The sequence below is a fragment of the Panthera leo genome, chromosome D1 (genome assembly GCF_018350215.1).
Source record: "Panthera leo isolate Ple1 chromosome D1, P.leo_Ple1_pat1.1, whole genome shotgun sequence".
Taxonomy (NCBI): Eukaryota; Metazoa; Chordata; class Mammalia; order Carnivora; family Felidae; genus Panthera; species Panthera leo.
Genome location: NC_056688.1, coordinates 11,688,512 through 11,701,875, shown reverse-complemented (window position 1 = coordinate 11,701,875; position 13,364 = coordinate 11,688,512). Strand labels below are relative to the sequence as shown.

The 13,364-nt window shown below is 39.1% G+C and overlaps 1 long non-coding RNA gene across 1 annotated transcript in view; it reads left to right on the top strand.

The window, feature by feature from the left end:
- Positions 1 to 12,404, top strand: part of LOC122200766 — a 50,928-nt gene extending 38,524 nt beyond the window's left edge. Inside the window, exon 2 of the long non-coding RNA XR_006193926.1 lies at positions 12,017 to 12,404. This is a non-coding gene — a long non-coding RNA (uncharacterized LOC122200766). The remainder of the gene's footprint in view (positions 1 to 12,016) is intronic.
- Positions 12,405 to 13,364: the final 960 nt, after the last annotated feature.

The following is a 13,364-nucleotide window of genomic DNA, read 5'->3' as shown; positions in this document are numbered from 1 at the left end:
GTGAGCAGGGGAGGGGCAGAGAGAGAGGGAGACACAGAATCTGAAGCAGGCTCCAGGCTCCGAGCTGTCAGCACAGAGCCTGACCTGGGGCTCCAGCCCACGAACCACAACACCATGACCTGAGTTGAAGTCGGACACTTAACCAATTGAGCTGTCCAGGTGCCCCTATTTAATTTTTTTTAGTTTACTTATTTATTTTTAGAGAGAGCATGAGCAGGAGAAGGGTAGAGAGAGAGGGGGGAGAGAGAGAATCCCAAGTAGGCTCCACTCTGTCAGCATAGAAGCCAATGCAGAGCTCGTTCTCATGAACTGTGAGATCGTGACCTGAGCTGAAATCAAGAGTCGGACACTTAACTAACTGAGCCACCCAGGTGCCCCTGTGATTTTCCACTTTTAATAATGAATACTATTACATATAACGCATTCCATTTACATTTACTATGGGAAATTTCAAACACGTACAAAAGTGCAAGAGTGTAACACGTAGCCACGTCCTCATCATCCTGCTTTACCAACAATTTACTTACAGCCCATCTCGTTTCATACCATCCCCACTCTTATCTCTCCATCCCTACGTTGTTTCCAGGCAAATCCTAGAGATCCTACCATGTTATTCATAAATATTCTGTTTGCATCTTTAAATGATGAGCGACCTATAAAAATAACTGTAATACCATTACCTAAATTATGAATAATTCCTTAATATGACCAGGTATCCAGTTAGTGTTCAAATCAATCCTATTGTATCCTAATTTATTTATTTATTTTTATGGTTCTTTCAAATCAAGATCCAAATAAGGTCCATACCTCACAACTAGTTGATGTTTTTAAATCTCTCTTCATTGCTAGCTTTCTTCTTCCTGTTTTTCCCTTCTTTGCAATTTATCTGTTGTACTAACAGGGTGATTTGTTTGTGGAATTAGTTTCCTATTTTCAAGATTTTGCTCATTGTGTGCTCATGGTATCATTTACCTCATCTCTTCCACCTGTATCTACTGAATTTAGTAGCTAAATATAAAGTATCAGATTATAGGGGCGCCTGGGTGGCTCAGTCGGTTGGGCGTCCGACTTCGGCTCCGGTCACGATCTCGCGGTATGTGATTTCGAGCCCCGCGTCGGGCTCTGTGCTGACTGCTCAGAGCCTGGAGCCTGTTTCGGATTCTGTGTCTCCCTCTCTCTCTGACCCTCCCCCGTTCATGCTCTGTCTCTCTCTGTCTCAAAAATAAATAAACGTTAAAAAAAAATAAAGTATCAGATTATATATATGTGTATACACACACACACACACACACACACACACACACACACACATTTTAAAGTAGGTTCCACACCCACTGTGGGGCTTGAACTCATGACCCTGAGATCAAGAGTCCCATGATCTACTGACTGAGCCAGCCATGTGCCCCCAGTGTTGATATTTTAAGAAAAAAATCCATCCTAGGCAATGTTGTATACTTTTATTGAGAGGCATTAACATTGGTTAGCTGTTGTCTTGTATTGTTAGTGCTTATTGTATTGGTGGGTATTGCTTCGATCTGTCCTACAAAATAGAAGCATAATTCAAGCCATATAAGTAATTTAAAATTTTCTAGTAGTTATATTTAGAAAAAGTAAAAAGAAACAGGTAATATTAATCTTAATAATATATTACATTTAGTCTAATATGTTTCAAATATTATCATTTCAACATGAAATCAATAGAAATATTACTAATGGATTATTTTACATTCTTTTTTTTAAATGAAGTCTTTGAAATTCAGTGTGGATCTTACACTTAAAGCACATCTCAATTCGAACTTGCCACATTTCAAGTGCTCGGTAGCCACATGTGGCTACTGGCTACCCTACTGGACAGAACTACTATGGGCTGGATCCGTTCTCCACTGGAGGATGCATATTCATGATATTCTAATTCTGGCATGCTGCCTTCATTTTTTAGCTGCCAGACAGCTGAAAAAGAAAGTTACTCTCATCAATTATTTGCTTTTCTTGAGATAGTTCACAAAAAAAGGGGCAAGATAGATCTTGATTTTTTTGTTGTTGTTATTTGCCAGTTTTTAGGTAATGGTTCCCTAGAATTCTCCAAAGATAACCGTCCAATGAAGTTTTTAAAAAAATGTAACATTACAAACTCATGGATTTAAACATATATGATGTGTTTAAATAATTGTATTTATTCTTACTGATGTTCAAAGTGTTCCCTCTTTCGCCCATAGGAGCCTCTTCAAGTTGGCTCCTGCATATCCTAGACATGGCCCTGGTTGTCTTTGATAGGTCTCTGGTAAGATAAGATCTTCTAAGCTCCTATTGCAAATTTCCTGTCTAAGACCTAGAATCAGCCATTTCTCCTTAGACCCCTGGTTCATTTTAGGGGGAAATGACTATAAAGGTCATAGTCTAGTGCTAGGATTTGCTCATTGCTCTAGGTTTAGCCATTGCTTTTGGTCTTTTCAATGGTCAAAGCTAGAAAATACATATAAAAAAAACATATCATTAGTTAATATTGATACTTCCAGTGCAAATTCAGGACTGCAGGAGTTTTAATCTTTTTAAGACTTCATTGTTTTTTGTTTTTTGGTTTTTTTTTTAGAGCAGTTTTAGGTTCACAGCAAAATTGAGGGCAAGGTGTAGAGATTTCCCATATACCACTTACCCCACACATGCATAGCCTCCCCCATTATCAATATCCCTGACCAGAGAGTCACTTTGTTATAGTTGATTAACCTACAGTGATATATCAAAATTGGTGTTGTACCTTCTGTGGATTTGGACAAATGTATGATGACATATATCCATTATTATAGTATCACGTGGAGCATTTTCACTGCCCTGAAAAGTCTTCTGCACTCTGTCCCCATCCCAACTTCTGGGTACCAGTGTTTTTTTTTTTTAACCATATCCATAGTTTTGTCTTTTCCAGAACGTCATATAGTTGGAATCACACAGTATGTAACCTTGAGAATGGAGACTCCATCTGATTTTTGAATTTCTTTTCTAGACTTCTTTCCTTTCCCTACACTGTTGCCAGTTTCTGGACTAAGAAACAAGAGCCAGCTTTCTGGTATAGAGCTAATGTCTCTGTTTATTCCTGCTACTCTAATTTTACTGTGAGGATCCTGGCTTTGGAAGCATCTTGCTTTGGCTCCTGGCCATGATCTGCTGAGGTCACCTGAGAGGCCAGTGCTGTCATCACGGCCACCAGTCTGTAAGGGTCTATCCTGGGGCTCGTCCAAGCCCCAGCTCCAGGAGGCAAACTGCAGATGGTTCTTCTATTTTTAGATCCTGGGATGTTGCCCATGAATGAGCCAGTGACCTGGAAGAGCCAATTCTCCCTCCAGTCTATGTTTCTGACTCCCTCATTTCCCTTATTGTTTTACTAGAATTTCCTTCTGTCTGTGGGACTGGGATGAAATGACCCAGAGTTAACTGAGCTGCACCTTAGCGTGGGGACACACACCTTAAAATCCCAGGCACCTGCCAAGACTGTTCCTACCAAGACTGGTTTTAAGTCTAATAGATCACACTTCTTGTTACATCAGGGATCCACAATTTTTGATCATGTTTTCCTTTGAGCACACACTCCAGTTTTTGCTTATGTATTTATTCATAAGTTCTCTACCTGTACATTTGCACTAATGTATATGTTATAAAGCCTATGGGAAATTTATAGGCTGAGAAAGTTGTGAAGAATGAGAAGGTTGGTTTCGTATTCTTTTCTCATACTTCATAGATCTTCTGGCATATCCCATGGTGGAAATCACAGCTGCATGGGGAAAGTCACTACATAGTGGAATGAGGAAATGTTCTAGGGAGACTTTGTTTTGACCTGTAATGCCAGGTATTGTTGGCATTATGAGGAATAATGGAAATGTTTTTGCTGGCCAAAGTATTTTCTCTTCCCCAATAGATAGCAATATCTTGGGGCGCTTGGGTGGCTCAGTCGGTTGAGCGCCGACTTCGGCTCGGGTCACGGTCTCGCGGTCTGTGAGTTCGAGCCCCGCATCGGGCCCCTGTGCTGACAGCTCACAGCCCGGAGCCTGTTTCAGATTCTGTGTCTCCCTCTCTCTGACCCTCCCCCGTTCATGCTCTGTCTCTCTCTGTCTCAAAAATAAATAAACATTAAAAAAAAAAAATTAAAAAAAAAAATCTTAAAACCCTCTATTAGAGAAGTGATAACCTTTGGGTTAAGCATTGCTTTCTCTCTGAAGGCTCTTAAAACACAAATCCTCATGACAGAAGTTGGCAGAAGGAGCATTTTACATCTCCAGGTCTTTGGGTTGGTGCCTAAATCCTTGTTTTCCTCAGAGTCCTGGATGCCAGACATTGTGCCTGGCACATAGGAAGAGCTCAAGAAGTATTTGTTGTGTGAGTGAATGAGTGAGGAAAGGGCACAGCAAGGAAAGACCAAAAAGGGCAAGAAGGAAAAAGGGTACTGAGAGATAGAGCACAGTTGAGTTTCCTCCTCTTCCTAATTTTGCTCCGGCTGGAGCCATCATTCAGCACAGAGTGGTTCCTCTCAGTACAGGGCTTCTCTTTCCCCAAGATTCTGTTTATCAGGGTGGCAGGGGAGCCTGGGTCCCTTCAGGTTTGAGAATGGACCCTCCACCATACAGACATCTGGAAAGAGGTCCCTCCTGCCTTTCCAATAAGCTTAGCAAAGTCTCTGTTCCATTTCTTACCACTTCAGTCTGTTCTGAGAGCATCTGTCCGTCTACAGACTCAGCGGGTATCTGTGGAACCAAAGAAGGATCTGCCCACTTTGGTATCTCGAGAACATTTCTTTTGGGTAAAAGAAGGAGGCTTCTTTCTCCAGAGAAGAGATGCATGGTGAAATGGCTTCCACTTATCTAGTTAGCCTTTTGTTTGTTTCTTTTTTAACTCCTTCCCCCCAAACCAGAAGAGGCTTTTGACAGATTGGATTAAGATGATAGAGGGGAGCCTGGGTGGCTCAGTTGGTTAAGCGTCCGACTTCAACTCAGGTCATGAGCTCACGGTCCGTGAGTTTGAGCCCCGGGTTGGACTCTGTGCTGACAGCTCTGAAGCAGGAGCCTGCTCCAGATTCTGTGTCTCTGTCTCTTTCTGCCCCTCCCTGCTCATGCTCATGCTCTGACTCTCTCTCTCAAAAATAAACATTATAAAAAATTTAAAAAATGACAGACTGAGCCAGAGTATCTTTTCCCTTTGTTCTCTAGAGTTTTGGTGCACACCTAGATTCAAAGGTGCATGTGATGTGTAAGTACAGGTATACATGAGTGCGTCTCCAGAAACAGCACAATTTTTGAACTTCGATAAATTTATAGATTTACTTGGCAAAAATGGATATATTTGCCATATCGAACTTCCACATTCAGGAAAATGGTATGGTCTTCTTTAACATCTTCCAGCCATGTTTTACACTTATCATCATGTAGACCAGCTGAATTTTTATTTGTCTAATCCTAGGGATTTTATATTTTCTTTTACTGTTGTGTATTGGTTATTTTTTCTGCTGTATTTTTTATGGTAGTAAAATATACATAATGTAAAATTTACCATTTTAACAATTTTTAAGTGTACAATTCGGTGGTGCGAAGTCCATTCGTAAGGCTGGGTAATCATTGCCACTGTCCATTTCCAGAAACTTTTCATCATCCCAAACAGGCACTATGTACCCGTTAAACAGTAATTCCCCAACCCCTCCTCCCCCTCACCCCTGGTAACCTCTAGTCTACTTTCTCTCTCTCTCTGTTTGCCTATTTCAGGAACCTCCTATGAGTGGAATCGACAGTATTTGTCGTTTTGTGACTGACTTATTTCATTTAAGCATAATGCCTTCAGGATTCATCCATGCTGTAGCATGTTTCAGGATTTCCTTCCATTTTATGACTGAGCAATATTCCATTGTATGCATGTATCATATTGATTTAATCGTTTGTGATATATGTTTGGGTTGTTTCTACCTTTTTTTTTTTTAAAGCTTATTTATTTATTTTGAGATAGAAAGAGAACATAAGCAGGGGAGGGGCAGAGGGAGAGGGAGAGAGGGAGAATCCTAAGCAGGCTCTGCACTGTCAGTAAAGATCCCAATGCAGGGCTCGAAGCCGCGACTGTGAGATCATGACTTGAGCCAAAATCAAGAGTCAGACACTCGACCGACTGAACCACCCAGGAACATGTGATTGTTTCTACCTCTTGACTGTTGTGAATAATTCTGCAGTAAACATGGGTGTACAAGTATCTGTTCGCTCAGTTCTCTTGGGTAAATACCTAGAAGTGGAATGGTTGGATCAGATGGTAATACTATATTTTACTTTTTGAAGAAGTGCCAAAATGTTTTCCACAGTGGCTGCACCATTTTACATTTCCAACAGCAATGCATCAGGGCTCCAGTTCTCCACATTCCTGCCCACACACCTTGTTTTCTGGTGTTTTTATGATAGACATCCTAGTAGGTGACAAGTGACATCTCTTTGTGGTTTTGTTTGCTCTCCCCTAATGACCAGTGGTTTGGAGTACTGTATTTTTAAGTTGATTTTTGCTAGTTGACATCCTTATTTTTCCAAATAAATTGTAGAAGTATTTGTCAAGTTCCTCCAAAAATTCAGCTTACATTCTAATTGGATTGCATTGATTTTATAGATTAATTTGGGGGAAAAAAGAGCTCTCCATTTAGTTGTCTTCTTTATATCTTTTAAACAAGCTTTAAACACTAATAGTATTTTAAATTTATGCCTTTAGAAGAATGTGCATTCTTTATTAGCTTATTTCCTGATTATGTTATCGATTTTGTCACTGTTGTGAATCATGTCTTTTTTTGTTTCTATTTCTAGATAGTTATTATAGATCCGCAGAAATGCTTCTGATCTTTGGAGACTGTTTTTGTATCCAGCCTCCTTGCTGAATTTTACAGTTTGGCATTCCTCATAGATGAGCATATAATTTGCAAATGATAGCAGTTTCATCACTTCCCATTGGGTTCTTACAACTTCTTTTTTTTTTAATTAAAAAAATTTTTCATGTTTATTTATTTTTGAGAGAGGGAGAGAGACAGAGAGGGAGGGAGACACAGAATCCGAAGCAGGCTCCAGTCTTTGAGCTGTTAGCACAGAGCCTGATGCAGCTCTCGAACTCACAAACTGTGAGATCATGACCTGAGCCAAAGTCAGACACTTAACCGACTGAGTCACTCAGGCACCCCTGAATTCTTACAACTTCTTGTTGTTGTGCTGTTGTTATTAGTATGACAAGTCTTGGCCAGGATACCCAGAAATGGTGATAATGAACACCATGTCTAATCTAATCTTCTCTATTCAGTATGATATGTGCTGTATATTTGGGGCATAAGTCCTTTATTAAGTTAAGGGAATTCCCTTTTATTTATTCTGAGGGTTTCTATCATAAGTATATGTGGAATTCTAATAAAATTAAAAATTTTGAAATCATTTAGTGTTTTTCCTTTAGTCTAGGATATGGATCATATCCAGTGATTTCTGGTGTCAAATGATCTTTACATTACTGGGATAAACCTAATTTAATTATGACTTATTACTTTTTTATATTTTGTTGACTTTGGTTGGCTTATATTTTATTTAAGATCTGGGGGATCTGTAAGTGAAAAAGAGCCATTCTCTTTATTTCTTCCTTTTTTATTAGGGTTTGGAATTAATCTAATACTAGTCTAATAGAACGAGCTGGGTAGCTTTTTCTTTTTCTCTACTTTCTGAAGCAAATTGTTCCAGATGTTTTTTGAGCTCTCATCTGTAAAACCAACTGCCTGAGGCCATGTTTCCCCCTTGTGATAGGGGTATGTGTCCCTTTTTTGTTGTTATTAATCATTTCAGTTTCTTTTCTTTTCTTTTCTTTTTTTTTAAATGTTTATTCAGATTTAAAAGACAGAGAGCAAGCAGGGGTGGGGCAGAGAGAGAGGGAGACACACAATCCGAAGCAGGCCCCAGGCTCTGAGCTGTCAGCACAGAGCCTGACGCAGGGCTTGAACTCACAAGCTGTGAGATCATGACCTGAGCCGAAGACACCTAACTGACTGAGCCACCCAGGCGCCCCAATCATTTCAATTTCTTTATTGGTTGCCAATTTGTTCAAGTTTCCTAATTTTTCTTGGGTCAATTTTATATTTTATACTTTTTCTATAAATTTTAAATATTTTAATGTTTTAAATATATTTTATCTTTGCTTTTATTTTACTAGTGAATAGCTATCCGGAATGCTCTTTTATATGATTATTTTGATCTCTTTGGTGTCTATAAGTATTTTCCCTTTTTTGATTCTGAATTTTGTATATCTGCATCTTTTTTCACGTTTATCGGTTCTTGATGGAGGTTAGTACATCTTAGCAATCTTTCCAAAAGTCCAGATTCTGGCTTGGTTTTTACTTACTTTGTAGTTGGTGCTGCTTTGGTCCAGTTGTTTATTGAATTCTGCCCTTACTTTTTCTCTTTCTTCTTCTTCTTTTTTTTATATTTGTTCTATTGTTCATTCCCTAAATTCTTGAGTTAAAACCTTAGCTCCTTAGAGCGCTGGGTGTCATATGTAAGTGATTAATAACTAAATTTTACTCCTGAAACCAATACTACACCATATGTTAATTAATCTTGGAAGGAAAGAAGCCTACAACCTTAGCTCATTTTTAATTGTTATTTTTTTCTGATAAATACGTTCAGAGCCATAAATTTTATTCTTCAGGCTGTTTTAGCTGTCTTTTAAATTCTGTCATGTACTTTTCCCATTATCATTCATTTCCAAGTATTTTATAATTTCCTCTGTATTTTCTTATTAACCCAAGGGTTATTGAGTATCATGCCATTTACTCTCCAGATGTAAAGGCCTTAAAGGTATTAAAGTGATAGCTTATCACTTTAATCCATTGTGCTCAGATAATAATGTGTATAATGTTGATTTTTAGTACCTGTGTTGAGTCTCTCTTTCTGATCTGCTAAATGGTAAATTGTTTAAATGTTCAGTGTGTGCTCAAAAAATGTGTTTTTCCCACTTGTTAGTCAGTTTTTTTAAGTTATTCTCCCTTCCCATATAATTATTATTTCAAGTGTGTGAATCATGTCATTTGAATATCCTCTGTCATCCCTTATTATTTGCCTGCTCATTTTCTTAGTTTCTTAGATGGTTGTACAAAAGTTTCTAACATAGGGGTGCCCGGGTGACTCAGTAGGTTGAGCACCCGACTTTGGCTCAGGTCATGATCTCACAGTTTGTGAGTTCGAGCTGTGCACTGGGCTGGACACTGTCAGCATGGAGCCTGCTTGGGATCCTCTGTAGCTCTCTCTGCCCCTCCCCCACTGACGATCTCTGTCTTTCTCAAAAATAAATAAACATTTTTTAAAAGTTTCTGAAATAATTTCTATATGTTTCTCTCTGTAGTTACGCTATTGCATCTTATATCTTGAAGCTGTTCTTTAAAGGCATGTATGTTCAAAATTGTTACAGCTTTCTGATTTTGTTTTCCTTAAAAAACATCCCTCATTATGATTTATTTTTGCTTTGAATTCAGTTTTATTTGACACTCAATTCACTCTCCTGTTTTATTTGGCTCAAAATTACTGCATATCCCCTTTCCATCCTTTTATTTGTGGCTTTCCTGTCACCTTGTATTTTATGAATATTCCTTTGAGAAAACATTGCCGATTATTATTTTTCGAAAGAGAAAAACCTTCCAGTCTGTGAATCTCTGTCTTCTGACTGGTGACTTTCATCCATTACAAATTGTATTCGTTTCCTAGGGTTGCCATTTACAAAGTACCACAAACTGGGTTTTTAAAACAACAGAAATCCGGGTGCGAGGGTGGCTCAGTCAGTTAAGCCTGAACTCTTGGTTTTGGCTCAGGTCATGATCTTCTGGTTTCCTGAGTTCAAGCCCCGCACCGGGCTCTGCTCTGAGACTGTGGAGACTGCTTAGGATTCTCTGATTCCCTCTCTCTCTCTGCCCCTCCCCAACTCACACTCTCACTGTCTCTCTCAAAATAAATAAATAAACTTAAAAAAAAAAACCACTTTATAAAAAGAAATGTACTGTTTTGTGGTTCTGGTGGCCAGAGGCCTGGAATCAAGGTGTCAGGAGAGCCATGCTCCCTCTGAAAACTGCAGGAGAATCCTTTTCCATCTCTTCCTAGGCATTTCTTGGCTTGCTGCTGGATAATTCCAGTCTCTGCCTTTGTTGTCACATGGCCTTCTCCCTGCGTCTCTGTCGTCTTGTGGCCATCTTTTTCTTAGGACACCAGTTATATTGAGTTAGGGTCCCACCCTGCTCCAGTATGACCTCATCTTAATTTGGCTGATTACGTCTGAGACAACCCTATTTCCAAATAAGGTTACATTCTGAGGTACTGGGGTTTAAAAGTCCAATGTGTCTTTTTTGTGGGGACACAATTCAATCCAGAACACAAATTATGTAGTTGATTTTATATTAGTGTTTATTTCACTCCTCTTATTTCTAATTTATACTTACTGTATTTTACTTTTCTTTGCTTTTTTTCCCTTTCATGTCTTTCATCAGATACAGTTTTCTTCTGCCTGTTCGAAAACTTGACTTCTATTTTTACTCATTTTGATGGTTATATTAAGCTTATTAAAAATCATATATGTGTTTATTTTTTTCTCATAGGTTCTCTATCAGTGTTTATATGTTTCTCTATAACAAAATAAGTATATGCTCACTTTGCACTTGGCTCCCTTTGCAAAGAACTATTTTTCATCCACTGCTCATTTGTTGTGTTAGTGTTGCCCAGAGTTTATTTCCGGGTGGTTATGAATACTTTTGATATTCTCTCTTTCTCTCTCAGTCTCACTCTTTTTCTCTCTCCATCTCTTTATTTTTAGCTCTAGCTCTCCTTCTCCCTCTACTTTTCAATACAGAATTAACTTTTTTAAGTTATTTATTGATTCTCATTTCATTTTTATCTCATAGTAGTGTCATGGATTCATTTCTTTTCCAATTAGAACACATTCGCTAAGAGAGAATTTTGTTTGAAAGAGACTTTCATGTATTAGCTTATTTGGGCCTTTTATGCCCGAGATTATTTTTATGGCATATTTAAATCTTTGTTTTTGTTCAAGGTAGATCCTTGGTTTGAAGTTCATTAACACTTTGAAAAGAATATATGTCTGTCTTTTGGCCTGTGTTGTAACTATTGAACAGAAATTGGATGTCTATCAGATTCTCATTCCTTCATGAAGGACCATCTCCTTTTCTTTGGCAGCCTTTAGAGTTTTGCCTTTGTCTCCATGTTTTTAAATGTTCTTGTAATGTGTCTAGGCGTGAGTTTTCTCATGTCTTTCTGATTAGACACCCCATGAGCCCATGTAGCTTTTCCTCTTTTTTTTAATCTTGGAAAATGCTTAGCTATTTTTTTTCTTTGACACATTCCTTTTTAAAATTTCTTTCTTTCTTTTCTTCAAGACTTCCTAGTATACAGGTGATAACACCTACATTTTATTAGCTTATTTTTCTATTTATTAGCTTCTGATTCTATATATTTCTTTTTTTTAAATTATTTTTAATGTTTATTCTTGACAGAGAGAGAACCAGAGCATGAGCAGGGGAGAGGCAGAGAGAGAGAGGGAGACACAGAATCCAAAGCAGGCTCCAGGCTCCAAGCTGTCAGCACAGAGCCCAACGCGGGGCTTGAACCCATGGACCGCGAGATCATGACCTGAGCTGAAGTCGGCTTAACCGAATCAGCCACCCAGGCGCCCCTCTGTTATATCTTTCTTATTCCCGGTGTCATTCTGGAGAAGACATCAACCTGATCACCTTGCTCACTTGTCTATGTTCCAGTGGAATCCATTTTTATTATTTACATCATCTATTGAATGCTTTGTTTCAATGATTAAATTTTTTGTATCTGGTGTTTCTATTTGACTCTTTTTAATAACTGCTTTGTTTTGCTTCATCTTACCATTGCCTCCTCTTATTTATTATACCTATTTTGCATTATTGATCAGTTTGTGCCATTGGTTCTTATTTATCCTGTATTGATTGTGCAGTTTGTTGTCTTTCTTTTTACAGTGATGCTTCTCAGGTGGCTGGTGGATTTTGCCTGTGAGTTCATTTTCCCCTGGGATGTCAGAATCTTGGCTTGAACTGTGACAGGGGAGGAGACCAAGACCCACACCTCACTGTGAGCTGCTCCATTCTGAGTGAAGAAGGGAGCCGGACAACGAGAGGCGCACACAGCCTGGGCTTGCTGTCCCCACATTTGCCTCTAGACATAGCAATCCTGCCTGAGTTTCTAGCTGGCCTGTCCTATGGTTTTGGCACTTGAGACTACAACATCACCTCTTAGCTGAATTTCCACCCTGCCAGCTTTTGGCTGCTCCACAGAGTTTGGACTCACCCGTCCCCATAATTGCTCGAGCCAATTTACAAAAAATAAATCAATCTCTCTCTCTCTCTCTCTCTTTCTCTATTTCATTGTATAAAATATAATGTTATACATGTATATATTTGGTTCTGTTTCCCCGGAGAACCCTGACTGATACTGTGATCTTATTTGGAAATAGAGTTTTGCAGATGTAACCAAGTTAAGACAAAGTCATTAATGTGCGCCCTAATCCAATATGCTTGGTGTCCTTATAAAAAGAGGAAACTGCCACAGCCTGTGAAGACAGAGACACACAGAGAGATGTCACACACAGTGACGGTGGAAGCAGAGAGTAGAGATATGGGGCTGCCGGCCAAGGACACCAAGGTGGCCATTCACCAACAGAAGCTGGAAGAAGCAAGGAAGGATTTCACCCAGAGTCTCAGAGGGAGCTTGGCCCTGCTGACACCTTCGTTTTGGACTTCTGTCTTCCAGAACTGTGAGAGAATACATATTGGTTCTTTTAAGCCACCCAGTTTGTGGTACTCATCCCAGCGTCCTAAGGAAACGACCACCACCCCACACATAAACATTCATTCCAGAGGAATTAAACAGATAAGTCTAAAAAAACCCATACACTTATTTTAACGACAGAGACTAATATCTAAAATGTAGATTACTGTCTAGATGCAGGCTGACTGGCTCACTTGGCAGATATCATCACTGTCTCTGTGTTGCATGGAGCCAGCCAGAGTCAGAGTCAAGATGTAAACCCATGAAGTCAACAGGAGAAAGAAAATGTTGGCAAAGGGAGGGGCTCTTCTCTGAAAGATACAAACCCAAGAACCAAAAGCAAGAGAGGTCTGTTGCTTAACTACATGAAGACTCAACAGTTCAGTATGTCCAAGGCATCATAAACAAAGTTAGGACAAGGGACAGGTAAAAAATACTTTCAGTATGTTTAATAGACAAAGGTGCTCTTTGTTTTGTTAACGAGGTGACTTTTGAAAGGCACCCAAAGTGGGGTATGGGGGTGTATGGGGGTGTATGGGG